A 12,758-nucleotide genomic window follows, 5' to 3' on the forward strand; every position below is an offset into this window, starting at 1 on the left:
CACATTCAAACTTCATTGCTTAATTACATCACACATCAATGAATTTTGCATTTTGATTAGGTAATAATTCTATGTGATTCTCTGGATCACTTGAGGATACACCCATGAAACATCTAAACCATGCTGATGAGTTCCAAGAAGGTGATAGATATATATGCTTTAGACTCATTAACATTAGTTTCCTATCTACCCAGAGGTATTTGTATTTCATTTTATGGTAACATAGGCATTTGTATTGTTGGTTTCTCTTCATGCTCTGCAGTATGTTTTATACTTCTCAAATGTTGTTTCATCTCTCTCACTGTGCACTGCGTGGAGTACAGCTGTATCAGTCTAATAAAGTTTAATAAGTGGACAGGGAGATATTGGTCTCATATGTCTCAGGTTTTTTTATTTTATTTAGAAAAAAAAGACACTCATCTTAATGAACTTCAATAGTCCTCTCTGTTATCTTGTTCTTAGCTGAGGGGCTGTTCCTCCCCAGCTCCAAGCCATTACATTTCTTGAAAAATATATTCTTCCTGGAACTTTTTCTCTTCTTTTCAGGTTACCCACACAGTATTTGTTTGACAAATGGTATGCAGAAGGCCTCCAATGTAAAATTTTCAGTGAAGAAACAGTGGAATACATCAAAACAGTGGAATACTTCTTAACTTGGGATTTCTTCATCATAGAAACAGTCACAGCTAAAGATGAAACATAAGATATATGGAATGTGGAAGAACACTGGCAAAAATGACGTATCTTGGACAAAACTTAAGTTGCAAAGAATGCTCACTGAGCATGAAATACAGATGGTAGGCTGTGCCACACAATCAGTGTGGACACTCTTTTCATAAGAGCCACCTGCAGAAGCAGCTTAAGCACAGAGAATTTCCCACAAAGATCAAAGTAGTCAATCTTATTTCACAGATTTTAATGAGTTTAAAAAGGCTGTGAGACCTAAAAAAGACATTTTAAATCTTGTACTACAGATCTCTATTCTAGGAAAAACAGTATCTGACATACCATACTGAGAACAAATATTTCTGGCCATCAAAGCAAATGCACTTGTAACTTCATGGAAATAAATTGAATTTAATTTGTTACAATTTAGATAGTTCATAGAAATTAATCTCTATCAAATAATGCTGCTAATTTTCCTACTTTAAAGAAGACATTTTATTATCCCACATCTGCAGTTACAGTTGTTTCAAGCTTTGTAACATTTTATTTTCTATGGTGGTGACTGGTGGTTTACTTTTTTGAATAGACCTTGTTTACACCTGTAATCTATTTTTTTTTTGCAGTGTATCTTCAGGCTATCACGGTACCTTGGAGGATGTCAAGCTCTGTAATTAGAGAATCTCTTAACTGAAGAGCACTAATGGCAGTCACTGCAACTGTCAGCAGTTTTTCACCTTTCACATGAGGACACTGTCTGCTAATTGGATTAAGTCTGGTTCTGGTTGTAATCTCTGCAAGCAGTAGTTAAAGAAAGAACTGCCATGTCACACCTGGTTTGTGGGCTGGAAGGTGATGAACACAGCTAATAAAGTGTAATTTAAAGCACAACCCATGCACATAATTAACTATGCCTTATTTCCTTGATTAAAAATCTGCTTATCAATGATAATGACTCAACTAAAACACAAGGTAATATTTTAAGGTAGAGTAGATACTTACATTACCTGGATAAGATACTATTTAAATGTGCTGAGTGAGTTTCTTTTATGTGGCATTGCTGCCCCTTTTGACTAAACGGTCAGGTAATGTTCAGGGCCTTGCAAGTTGTTTTTTTTTCCTACAGTGGAAAAATTGAACAGACTGAGATACTGTTCTAATACAACCCAGCCTACCTCTAAAGGTTCTGTTTCTTAGAGCAGTACCATCAAATTTCAAGAGGCAGTTGCCCTGGCAATCTAAGACTGCCAGCACCCTGCACAGAAAGTTTTCATTTCTCTTGACTTACTCTCAGGACCCTTTTGTCAGTGTTTAGCATCTCTTGATTTCTGTTGATTTTAGAATTTCCTGTCTCAGTCCCTTTTTTCCCATGCACAAATGCTGATAAATAGATACAACTAAATCAATTCTCATCCCTCTGCATTTGCAGTAAGAACAGCCACTGGTCATGGTTACTGTTGTCTCAGTCATCATTAGCATTTAACTCCACCCTTATTGAGCCTGAGGTGAAAGACAACATAAATAAGGTTTATGATTGCTCAGTGATCAAAGACAAGCTTTCAGTGAGCTATACAACCTCTGGTATAACAGTATAGCTACACTGTTGGGTGATTTCTTGAATCTTTATAGTTCCTAATAAGACATGGATTCAAGGCTGATGTTCAATAGTACTGCAAGGAAGGATAATCAAGAACTGATGACTCTGCAGAGGTTTGGAAATTCAATCTAAAGGAAATTCAATCTAAAGAACATTGACCTGACAAGGATAGAGAAAAAGGAAACAGATGACAGAGCCTAGAAGCTGTAAAAAGAATTTTGGTACATCATGCAGTGGGAGTAGTGGGAGAATTTCAGGATGGGTTGAGGGGTTACAGACAGTAAGAGAATAGCTAAGCTTTATTTGCAACTATCATTGTAGTAGCTGAATTCTTGAGGGAGCCATAGAAGAGCTGAAGGGGGTGAATTTACACCTCCCCTTTCCAAACAGTAAAAGGAAAAAAAATGGGTTTTGCCTTGATTCTGTTTTGGTCTGTGTTTGCAGCCATCTGAAATGTTTTGAAACAGTAGCTGTATAATTTAAAATACTACCATATAATTTCCATAACCCGTCCAGTTACTGAGGGGCTAAAAACAAATCAGCTGAGGCTGGCTCTTTGTCCGGCAATAGCTGAAGAAGCTGAAGTTGAAGGATGTGGCTGCTGAAGAGCTGGAGAGCTGCTGTGAGAAGCTTATCAGCAGTGGTTCAGTAAAGTCACTCTGAGAAAAGTCATGAGGCTCTGGAAAGTCCTTGTCTGGCTGTCTAAAAGGGTAAAATAATTTTCTGTTTCCTACTGCATCGCAGAGAAGTCACTTTCATTTCCAAACATGGAAAGAATATGACGTAGAAAGCAAATGCAAAACTGATTCTTAAAGGGAGTAGTGTGCTCTCTCTGAATGTGCATGGAGCTTAACAGCCCCTGTGTAAGGGATAGAGTCTGTTGATGTAGTATGTGTTAGTGATTTGTCTTTATAATGCATTTTCACTTTCTGGAAATTTATTAATGTGTTTACACTAATAAGATTAAGCCTGACAGGAGTACGCTGCTCTGTGATCTCCCATAAGCTCGAAATGCAAGAGCAGCCTTTGAAATAGTTTTGGTCCAGGCCAACAAATAACCTTCCAAACAGTTCCTAAACACAACTCAGGAGTAATGTCCAATAAGCATTTGCATCCAATTGCTGTGCTCCAGGAAATAAGAGGGTTTAGTACTATGGACACAGGCCGTTCTGTGTCAGCTGGCCTCAGACACTGAGATTCATTCCAGGCACATTCAATTTACTGGTATGGTTATGTATCCACATCTTCTTAATACTCAAAATCATGTCTTCTCAATCATAAATCTCTATTTAAAACTTTAAGGTTGAACTCTTAAGGAACTCTGGGATGTTCGCCTTTCAATGGTCTCTCTGGAAGTACTAATGCATTGCCACAGAAGAATTGCCAACGTACTGTTTAATTTGCACATATAATATGATCTCATGCATGATGTGTGTCATCACATGCATAGGGTGTGTCAGCTAGCTTGTCTGAGTCATTTTGTCCCTAATTTTTCATTTTAAATGCTAACATTTCTTTCTGCAATGCTTATCCCTGCAACTCCTGAGTAGCTTCTACCCCACTACAGATTTAACTTCTGTGTATTTTGATGACTTTGACTTGTGATTCCTTGCAAACAATTTTTTTTCTCTTTTTTTTTTTCCCCATAAAATGAAAAAAATGGCTTTTTAAAGCCTTGGATTAAGTCCTTTTGATAACTCAGCTGTTGCAAATGCTTTGTCTATAGACCATGACTTGTAAATTGCAATGTACTGTGTAGGCAGCAGTTTTACAGGTACTTGTCAGTCTATTTTACTATATTCCTTGCCCCTGCTATTTTTTGTCTCCCACTGGTTGTATTCTCTTTTTAATTTTATTTTCCTTTTAACTCCCAATATTCTCTCCTCTCTTTATTTAAGAAAAGAGGAGATTTTACAGGTTAAACTTAACATATTAAAGGGTTTCATACTCCACTATTATACATATAATGAATTCTATTAGACCACATGAGCATTGAAAGCTCTTAATTTCATTGTAATTTTATTACTGCAATAAAAGATCCTCTAGTGTCAGACTACTGAATTGCTACTGTAGAAGAATTCTTGCGTAACTTTCTATGATGACATGTATGATGTGCTTGGGGTGCTCAGTTAGGCTTTCCTTAATATACTGAGATGTTGGTTTTACATGGGCTACAAATTATATATGTATCTATGTATGCATATATACAAATATTTATATAGTCAAAGTTCAATATTCCTTTGCTATAAAAGTCTCTGGTAAAATACTCTGTATTTAAAAGACCACCAGTCCATGAAAGTATGGTATCCTCAGTAACAATAATGTATCACATCCTCTCCATATTGCAGAAGATTTGGAGTGCTCCTACATAACAGGGGAAGAGCTTCCAAAGAAATTGTATGTTTAGTTTATTTTTAGTTTTGTGGTGGTTTTGGGTTTTTTTTTTTTTGGGGGGGAACCCACGGAATAATGAAATTTGGTTTGGGTGAAAGTAGTTAAAATCCAATTTGGATAAATAAAAACCTCTCCCAGATACATGAGGACTATACTTTGATATGCTATTTTAAGCAGATAGATAATAAACTTGCAAAAGCAGAGCTGTAGGAGATCCAAAACTATTTGCAATTTATGTTTCAATAGCAAAATAGCTGCTGTAGAAGAAACGAGTGAATTTTGAAAATTGTCAGTGAAGTGTTTTGACACTTTCTGAAAAGGAATCAGTTTGTTTTGAAATTATATTTTTGTTATTTTATCATGACTGAAGTACTTTATGTTGATCATGACTGAAATACTTTACGTTGGTATACAAATTTATCTTCTTTTCTGCTTTTAAGAAGAAAGTCCTCTAAGACTTTATTTTCAGTTCAAGGGAAAACTTGGCCAAGAAAATCATAACCCCTTTATCAACCAGTTTTAATGAAGCAGAAAATCTTCCTGATATACTGAGTAATGTAAAGTTATGCTTCGAAAAAATAAATAAATGGGCGGGGGAAGTCTGTCATTATGCCCTCTGATACTCTCTGCTTATGGTTGTATGCAAATTAAGTATGACAAATAGCTAGAATAAAGGAAAAAAGTCAACCCTTGTGATGTCAGAAGAGTCTGTGATGCTGTGAGTAACTTCCTCAGACAGTGACATTGTACCTTCATATCTTCCACAGAAAGGAAGATATGCAGTTAGGATACAATCCTACTGAAAATGGTGGAAAACATCCTCTTTATGCCTCATAACTAGCTGGGTAGGACTCCGAGAGTTCACAAAATCCTTAAAGAGCCTGGATGTTGAGGAGTAGTTCATATCTTTCTGATTATAGTATTCCCTTTGGCCAAACATTTGATGTAACGCCTTACAACTATTTGCGTAATATTCTGGGTTTGCTGATATATCACAGGTGCTGGTCACACAAGATGAGGAAATCCAGCTCTCGGAGTTGTCAGTTCACCCACAAAACAGCAAACAGGTACTTTAATTTTATCGCCAGAATATATATAATTTCAATTTCTTATCATTGTAATAAAACTTTAAAGTAACTGAATAGTAAGAAAAAAGCCCCCACAAACCACAAAATTAGACAGGAAAAAGCACAAATGGATTTCACAACCAGCTACTGGAGTTTTCAACAGGTAAGTATCAATTTCATCAGTGGATGATACGAAAAGCATTTTCTTGTACGTCTAAATTATTCCATCTGATATACATCAAGGAAAAGACTGACAGTTATTCAGACCTATCAAAAATCTGCAGCTATTTTCAGATACAGGCTTCAAGGGTGCCTAGAAAATGTTGTGACTAGTTCTAAATATTCTCTAATCTTCAGTTATTTCTTCTGTTTTTTCCCCAACATTACTCTGCTTTCTACCTTGAACTCATTTTTACATTTTTTATGCAAATCAGCTTTTAATGTCACTTTACAAAAAAATCACCATGAGACTGCAGAGTGTGTTTGGGTTTTTAAAGTATAATTTTTTTAAAGTGTGCTCTTCAGACAGATAATTTTTTGCCTATTTTCTCTCGTAGCGAGTTTCCTTCAAAACTGTCTAAAACTTTCCATATCTGAAAATCATGAAGAAAAGCTGGCAAAGACTGAATTTTCACCTTAGTCTTCTCCTCTTTTCTCCCCATCCTCCAATTATCTATCCTGAGAAACTTCTAATAAAATCAAATTCTGTGTCAGCTCTGTAATGACCCAGCTAGTTCCTCAACTCCAGTGAAGCATATTTCTTTTGCTGGGAAAAAATACTGGGATTCAAGGCATCCCTCTTTTGGAACAAGAAACTTACCTGGAGGTTTCCAGCCTTGAGCTACAGCAAAATTGTGTGTCAGCTCTTTTTCTCTCTCTCCCTCCCCCACCCCAAAAAACCCCTCCTGCAGTGCACAAAGTCAAATCCTTTCCCCAGCACCTGCACGGTGGGACCTGGTGAGCACTAAGAAATGTGAAATGCGATAGAGTGGGAAGATTCCTTGAGAGTAAATTCAATGCCAACTCAACTGCTGATTCTCTCTCTTTCTGTGTCTGTGTGTATGATGGGGGTGGAGTGCAGGGAACAATTCTACTTTCTGTTTAACATAATAATATGTTTTCGTAGTATTGTGAATGCTTTGATTGGATGGAAATGTTCCTAAGGCAATGTTGTAAGTGGTTTCTTTACCTCATAAAAGGTTTTGTGCTTTTTCCATAAAAAAACCCATCTTTCATACAAACAACTGAAACCGTTAATTAGTCTCAATTTTAATTAAATGATGATCCCCATTTAACAGTGACTAAATTGCAATAGCTAGGTAAATTAAGACAACAACATTTAGTTTAATTAAATTAGGTATGGTATTACTTCTTATTACCACTGTGAATGACTAACACAATGGAACTACAAATTTCTTTGCTTTATGATTTATTAATTTCTTTGTGCATGTAAATGTATTTTATCATTAAAAGAAAATTAACAGGATTACATCACTTTATTTAAAAAAATATACTCTTAATTTGAATTTCAAAAGATTTTCATACCTGAAAAAGATTAATACAAGAAAGCTACTTAACTTTTTCAATCTTAAATCTGGGAGTCCTACATTTTTTGTCAAGATACTCTCAAATGAGAGTATTATATACCTTTTAAAAAATATGAATCTATTTGTTTTGGTCCAAAATTCTGTTTTTTTGAATCTGAGTTATTCTGGTTCCATGAAAAAGTTCTTTAGTTTAAAATAAGTTTCCTGCTTTAAAGTTCCACTTTGGAAAATTTACCTTTAACTGTTTCTTACAATTCTGCTGTTCTTTCTGATAGCAAGAATGCAGCACTTTACTTCAAATTCACATTTCACAGCTGAACAAATAGCACATAAACTTGTTTGCATATGTTCATGAAATCCAAATTTTCCTTATAAAAGAGACAAATGGGGAAATAGTTCACTTATAAAAGAGAAATGAAAGGAGCACAAAGAAGAATTACATTCCTATTTGCCTTTCTTTTATACAAGGATAAGACATATTCACACTGTAGAGCATGTGAATAGAATTATTTTGGATGAAACTAAACTGGGAGTTGAGCTCAAGAAGTTTGCCACTAATGGACATTCTTTTCAGAGGATTAGGCTAAGGCTAGTCCAAGCTAAAGCCACGCCAAAACACAAATAAAGCAGATTCTGGGTCTCCAACACAAACTGTTTTGCTTTACAAATTAACTCCTATGGCACCACAAAGTTTGTTAATGTAGACATGGTCATAAAAATGCCTCATTTTGCACAACTCTCAAAGAATGAATATAGAAACAATGCAGTGCCTGTGTGCCTACTGAAAGATTTCTAATATGGGCAGTTTGGAGGATTTGACCTAAAGTCCAAAGCTTTGGTTTTATTTTCTCAGTATAGCAAAGGCTGATGCTTGGAAGACATTTCGTATGTAAATAAAGCATGACCAATAGGAATGGGAAAAATATTTTTTTCAGTTTGTTCAGTGTTTTTAATGAATTGAGTGGAGAAACAAAGTACTAGAGTAAGTTAGTGAAATTTTGGCAAAATGGTCTAAGACTTTTTTACAAGGGAAAACTCAATTTTCCTGCTAAGCAGTCTGTAATACTGACTAGCCTAAGCTTAGTCACCATCAACAACTGAAGAATAATCTGTAGTGTTAAATATATGTTTTTAAAATTCAATAAATAAATTAATACAAAGTGAGCTTCATTTAAAACACAACAACATCCAACCAACCAACCCCCTCACCCTCCTCAGTTTCATTTCTAGAAATGAAATTAAATTAAACTAGAAACGTAGTTTCATTTTGTACACAGTTATTTAATTTTGTATTCCAAAGTTTGCACCAAGCATTTACTCACTGATGAAAATAGATTCCTTTAAAAAAACCCAAAACAACCTACATGAAAAATACCTTCTGATACAGTGCAGAACTTATTCAATTTCTTTGGAAAAGGCCAAGAAACAGTAGATAGCAGTAGTAGTAGTAGTAGATACTACTACTCGGTATCTACTACTTGGTATCTACTACTTGTTATCTACTACCAAGTAGTAGATACCAAGTCCAGCCTTGGTATCTCCCTCTTGACCTGGATTGCTTTTCACAATTTTAGCAATAGCTGTAACACCTTTGTTATGTAAACTGTATTTAGCTTCTATTTATTGAGTCATTTTATATGATATAATATATTTATAGTATTATTCCCACTCGTCTTACTACAAAGATGTCCCATTCTTGCAATGTTATATTCTATAATTTGTTTGACTAAGTTTGATTTTGATACTGAAGTTGAAACTAGGTAAACAAGAGTCATTAGCAATTTGGGTCAAATTTGAATTTGATACAGTATGGTTGCAGGTTGCTTTAGGTAGCCATAGATGGTCAGCTTCCCACAAGTTTTGTGAAAATAGGTGGCCAGGAAGAAGAAACATTTCAGTTTCTCTATGGAGAGGAAAGGGGTGGTGGTTCATTCCTTCTTATCCTGCAAAGAGCTGTCTGGAAATTAGAACCTATAAGGGCTCTACCCAAAAAAAGGTGTCTTTTACAGATTTGTTGTTGTTAAATACAAAAGTTAATCAATCATGGGACTGAAATTATTGGGATACTGTGCTTCATTAATTTTGATGCCATTGGTATATCTATCTATTCATCTATGGGAAGCTTATTCCACCTAGTTCATAAAATAATAACAGACAACTTTGGTGTTGTATACATCTATGCTTAGAGGACTTCTTATCACTTTTATGTGATGGTGCTTTTATTGAACTTATGGACAATAATTTATCAGTCTAGGTTGTATACTTTTCCCAGGATTTGGTTAATTTAATGGCCAATCTCTAAGAAAATTAATATAACATATGCTAGCTTTGATTCCAAAGCAAAAAAATGTATCTTGATTCTGGAAAGAAACTCCCTCTATCACAGAAATGATTTCTTTCATTAACTCTAAAGTCACTTGGAGTTATTAATATGCAATTATAGTTTCAACAGCTGCAAAACCTAGACTTAATTATGACTTAAATATTTGATGTTCCTTACCTGTATTGCTTTTAAATACATAGCAGGAGTGTTTCCTTTAGGTGTAGTCCATCTCTTTAGATGCTGTTCTTGGTTTGTTTGTTGTTTTTTAATTGCTTCAGTGTTTGTTTTTAAAAGAATAAGGGAAAGTGTTTCACTAAAGCTGAAGAAAAAGAATGCTGCTAATTTAGGCATGCATTTTTACACCTAACAGCATAAATGTTCTTTAAGAATTTTTTAAGTTGTGAGAGAGATCAGTATTAATATTCTCCTCAGCACAACTGAACTCTGATAAAAGAAGGGAAAGTGTGTGTGCATTAAATCAGTGACTAGACAAAGAAAAGCTTCAGAAATGTGACTTGGTTGATGTCTTAAAGTTCTGAAACATCTGAAAGTCTTATTATGTACTGTTGTTCATTAAGAATCCTAGTGGGTTTATCTAGCTGTGGAGAAAACACCTATTCCTCACTTCCTACTCACAGACATAAAAAAAAGTGTTGAAGATACACAATGAGAGATTTTGAAAAACTATCTGCTTTTTGAAGGTCAAAGGATTCCTTGAATATCTAGGGCAGCACATGACACAGGTCAAGCAGGTTCTCAAATTAGAAACTAAACAAAACACTGCTGTTCCCGTTGAAGTGAGATGTGTTGAAGTGAGATGTATTGAAGTGAGAAGTCACAGCCTCTGTGGGCAGCAACCTTCTAAATTAGCCACATATTACTGTGCCTAATGGGCCTACTGCTCCAAATAATGCCAGCCACTTTACCCCATGGGTCTGTAACAAAAACAGAAAAGAGAAAGAGAAATGTTATTTCTCCCATTTGCTGAGCAAGCGTAAAATAAGTTAAAAGAGCTTTTAAGAAATGTGAATGCTGCATATTCACAAAATCTGCATTTTGAGCTATAGCATTGAACAGAACAGGTGTCCAGTCCCTCTCATTTCACTTTCATCAAACAGCCCAATAAAGTACTCCTATTCTCTGAAAGAAGGCACTTTTTCCTCCAAACAATACAAACCAAGATAAGTTAGTCTGTAGTCCCTTGTATGTTCAGGAGATGTTTGGAGGGATTATTTCAATATGATGCTACAAGACAAGGGACTGGGATGATGGATACAAGCTTTTCTAAAGGAAAAAGAGCACAGAGTATTAATGTCACTTACTGCCTATTTTCTTTTTATGTAAGTAAAAATTACCATTGGCCTTGTGAAAGCACAAATTATATGAACCAGCAAAGCTACTTTAATAGACCATTGGCTGGTGTTGTGTAGCTGTCACTGTTTCAGTCAAAAAAACCATAATAATGCAATACTGAATTATATTCTTACTTTGAAGATGACAGTGAATATGTCATCTTAGAGTAATATGTAGTGGGAAAGCAAAGCTGTAAGGCAATAATAAAATAAATACATATATTGAGTGCATATATATAACACATATTTCATTCTAACAGTTATCCATTGGGTAGCACAGGTTTCCTAACTTAATCCTTTTTCACAGCAACTTTGTATAATGTCTTGTGTGTCTATTAAGGACTAGGATGGCTGGGTATCTTGCTAAAGGAATGAAATTTTAACCAGATCTTGGGAGCTCTGTGTGTCCCTCTGCAGTATTAAAAAAAACCCCACCACCCAACAATCACACAAACACACACCACTATTGTGTGTATGAAATTTTAACTGAAGAAAAATCACCTCAGGAATTAAGACTTTAACAATTCTTAAGCTGGTTAATATTACCATTAAAAAAAAAAAAAAACAAACCAACCCACTCTTGATAGTAGAAACTCAAAAAATACTTGATCTTGAGAACAGTTTCAGAATAATAGATCTAATCAATCAAGCCTGATTGTAGCAGTGGCAACAGAAGTAAATACTTTACTGTGTGGATACTGCTGCTGGGATCAAAACAAAAGCCCTGGAGTCTATGCGGGTTTGAATACGGCTCCAGATTCTTGACTTAATCCTGTCTTGACCAGAGAAACTTTATGCAAGACAGCTTGAAAATGTGTCTCTATCTATGTTATATGATACTGGGCAAGTAGCTCAAAGCAATAATAACAAAAATCTGGAACAATCATATCTATTGAGCTATCAGTTGCTTTCTCAGAAGATTATGTTCATTGTTAGTTTCCCTTCATTTCTGTGTTTACCAAATCCTTACAAAACTCTGATTCCTAGGAGGAAAAAAACTCCATGGGAATACTTCCTCCTTTGCCCCTTGAAATAATTCTGAATTCTCTGCAAGATCTTGTTACATGTCACCTCCAGCTCCGATGATAAATCTTCTGACATCTAATTGTGCATAGATTATTATTTTCTGTTCGAATGTATCTCTACAGCATTTAGCACCGCTGTGAAGGCATAAAGAAGACAGCAAACAAACAAAAAAAAAGGTAAAAGGATAAAACCCAAAGCATATTCATAATTTTTCATCCTTCATATATTTACATGAAAAGAATGTCTTTAAATAAAAAGATTCAAGAGGTGTGAAGTTGTAAGATTTTATGACTTAAAAAGTAGTTAAAAGTTGTCATAATTTCATCAACAGATAAATGGAGGGCTTGTCAGCTTTCTGAAAATAAACTTCATCCTCAATATAGTACCTGGCAGAAGGCAAGTTCAGCAGGCGAGCAGCAAAATAAATATGGACATTTAGCACTGTAAATATAGATTACACAGCTGCTGCCTAAAAACATAACACCTCATGCTATGATCCTCTTCCATTATGCAAAATAAACAAAGCTGTATGTGGATAGTCCTGTGCTGCAAAGGACCTCTGCTGAAAGTACTATTGTCGACTGAGAAGGCAGTGTCTTTTTCTGTAAGCCAGAATTGAATCATACCTACATGGTGGTAAAGTACCTTATATTTGTAGGATGTGTAATCTATTGTATAGAATATAATTATTCTTGTGGCTAAGATAGGATTAGAGTCCTCTCAAGTAGAAGAGAAATATAGACTGTTGATCCATACTTAAAACATTACAATTCATCAGAGCCCGTCCTT

General features: G+C 35.2%; 1 long non-coding RNA gene across 2 annotated transcripts in view; it reads right to left on the bottom strand.

Annotated features, from left to right (window-relative positions):
• LOC143155688 (uncharacterized) overlaps window positions 1–12,758 on the bottom strand; it is a 232,816-nt gene that overhangs the window by 118,673 nt on the left and 101,385 nt on the right. The window contains exon 3 of one of the 2 annotated variants that reach the window (XR_012994459.1): window positions 10,490–10,526. The exons of the other annotated variant lie outside the window; for it this stretch is intronic. This is a non-coding gene — a long non-coding RNA (uncharacterized LOC143155688). Of the gene's footprint in view, window positions 1–10,489; window positions 10,527–12,758 lie in introns of those variants that run through there. 2 annotated transcript variants of the gene reach the window in all.

Source organism: Aptenodytes patagonicus, chromosome 1 (genome assembly GCF_965638725.1).
Source record: "Aptenodytes patagonicus chromosome 1, bAptPat1.pri.cur, whole genome shotgun sequence".
NCBI lineage: Eukaryota > Metazoa > Chordata > Aves > Sphenisciformes > Spheniscidae > Aptenodytes > Aptenodytes patagonicus.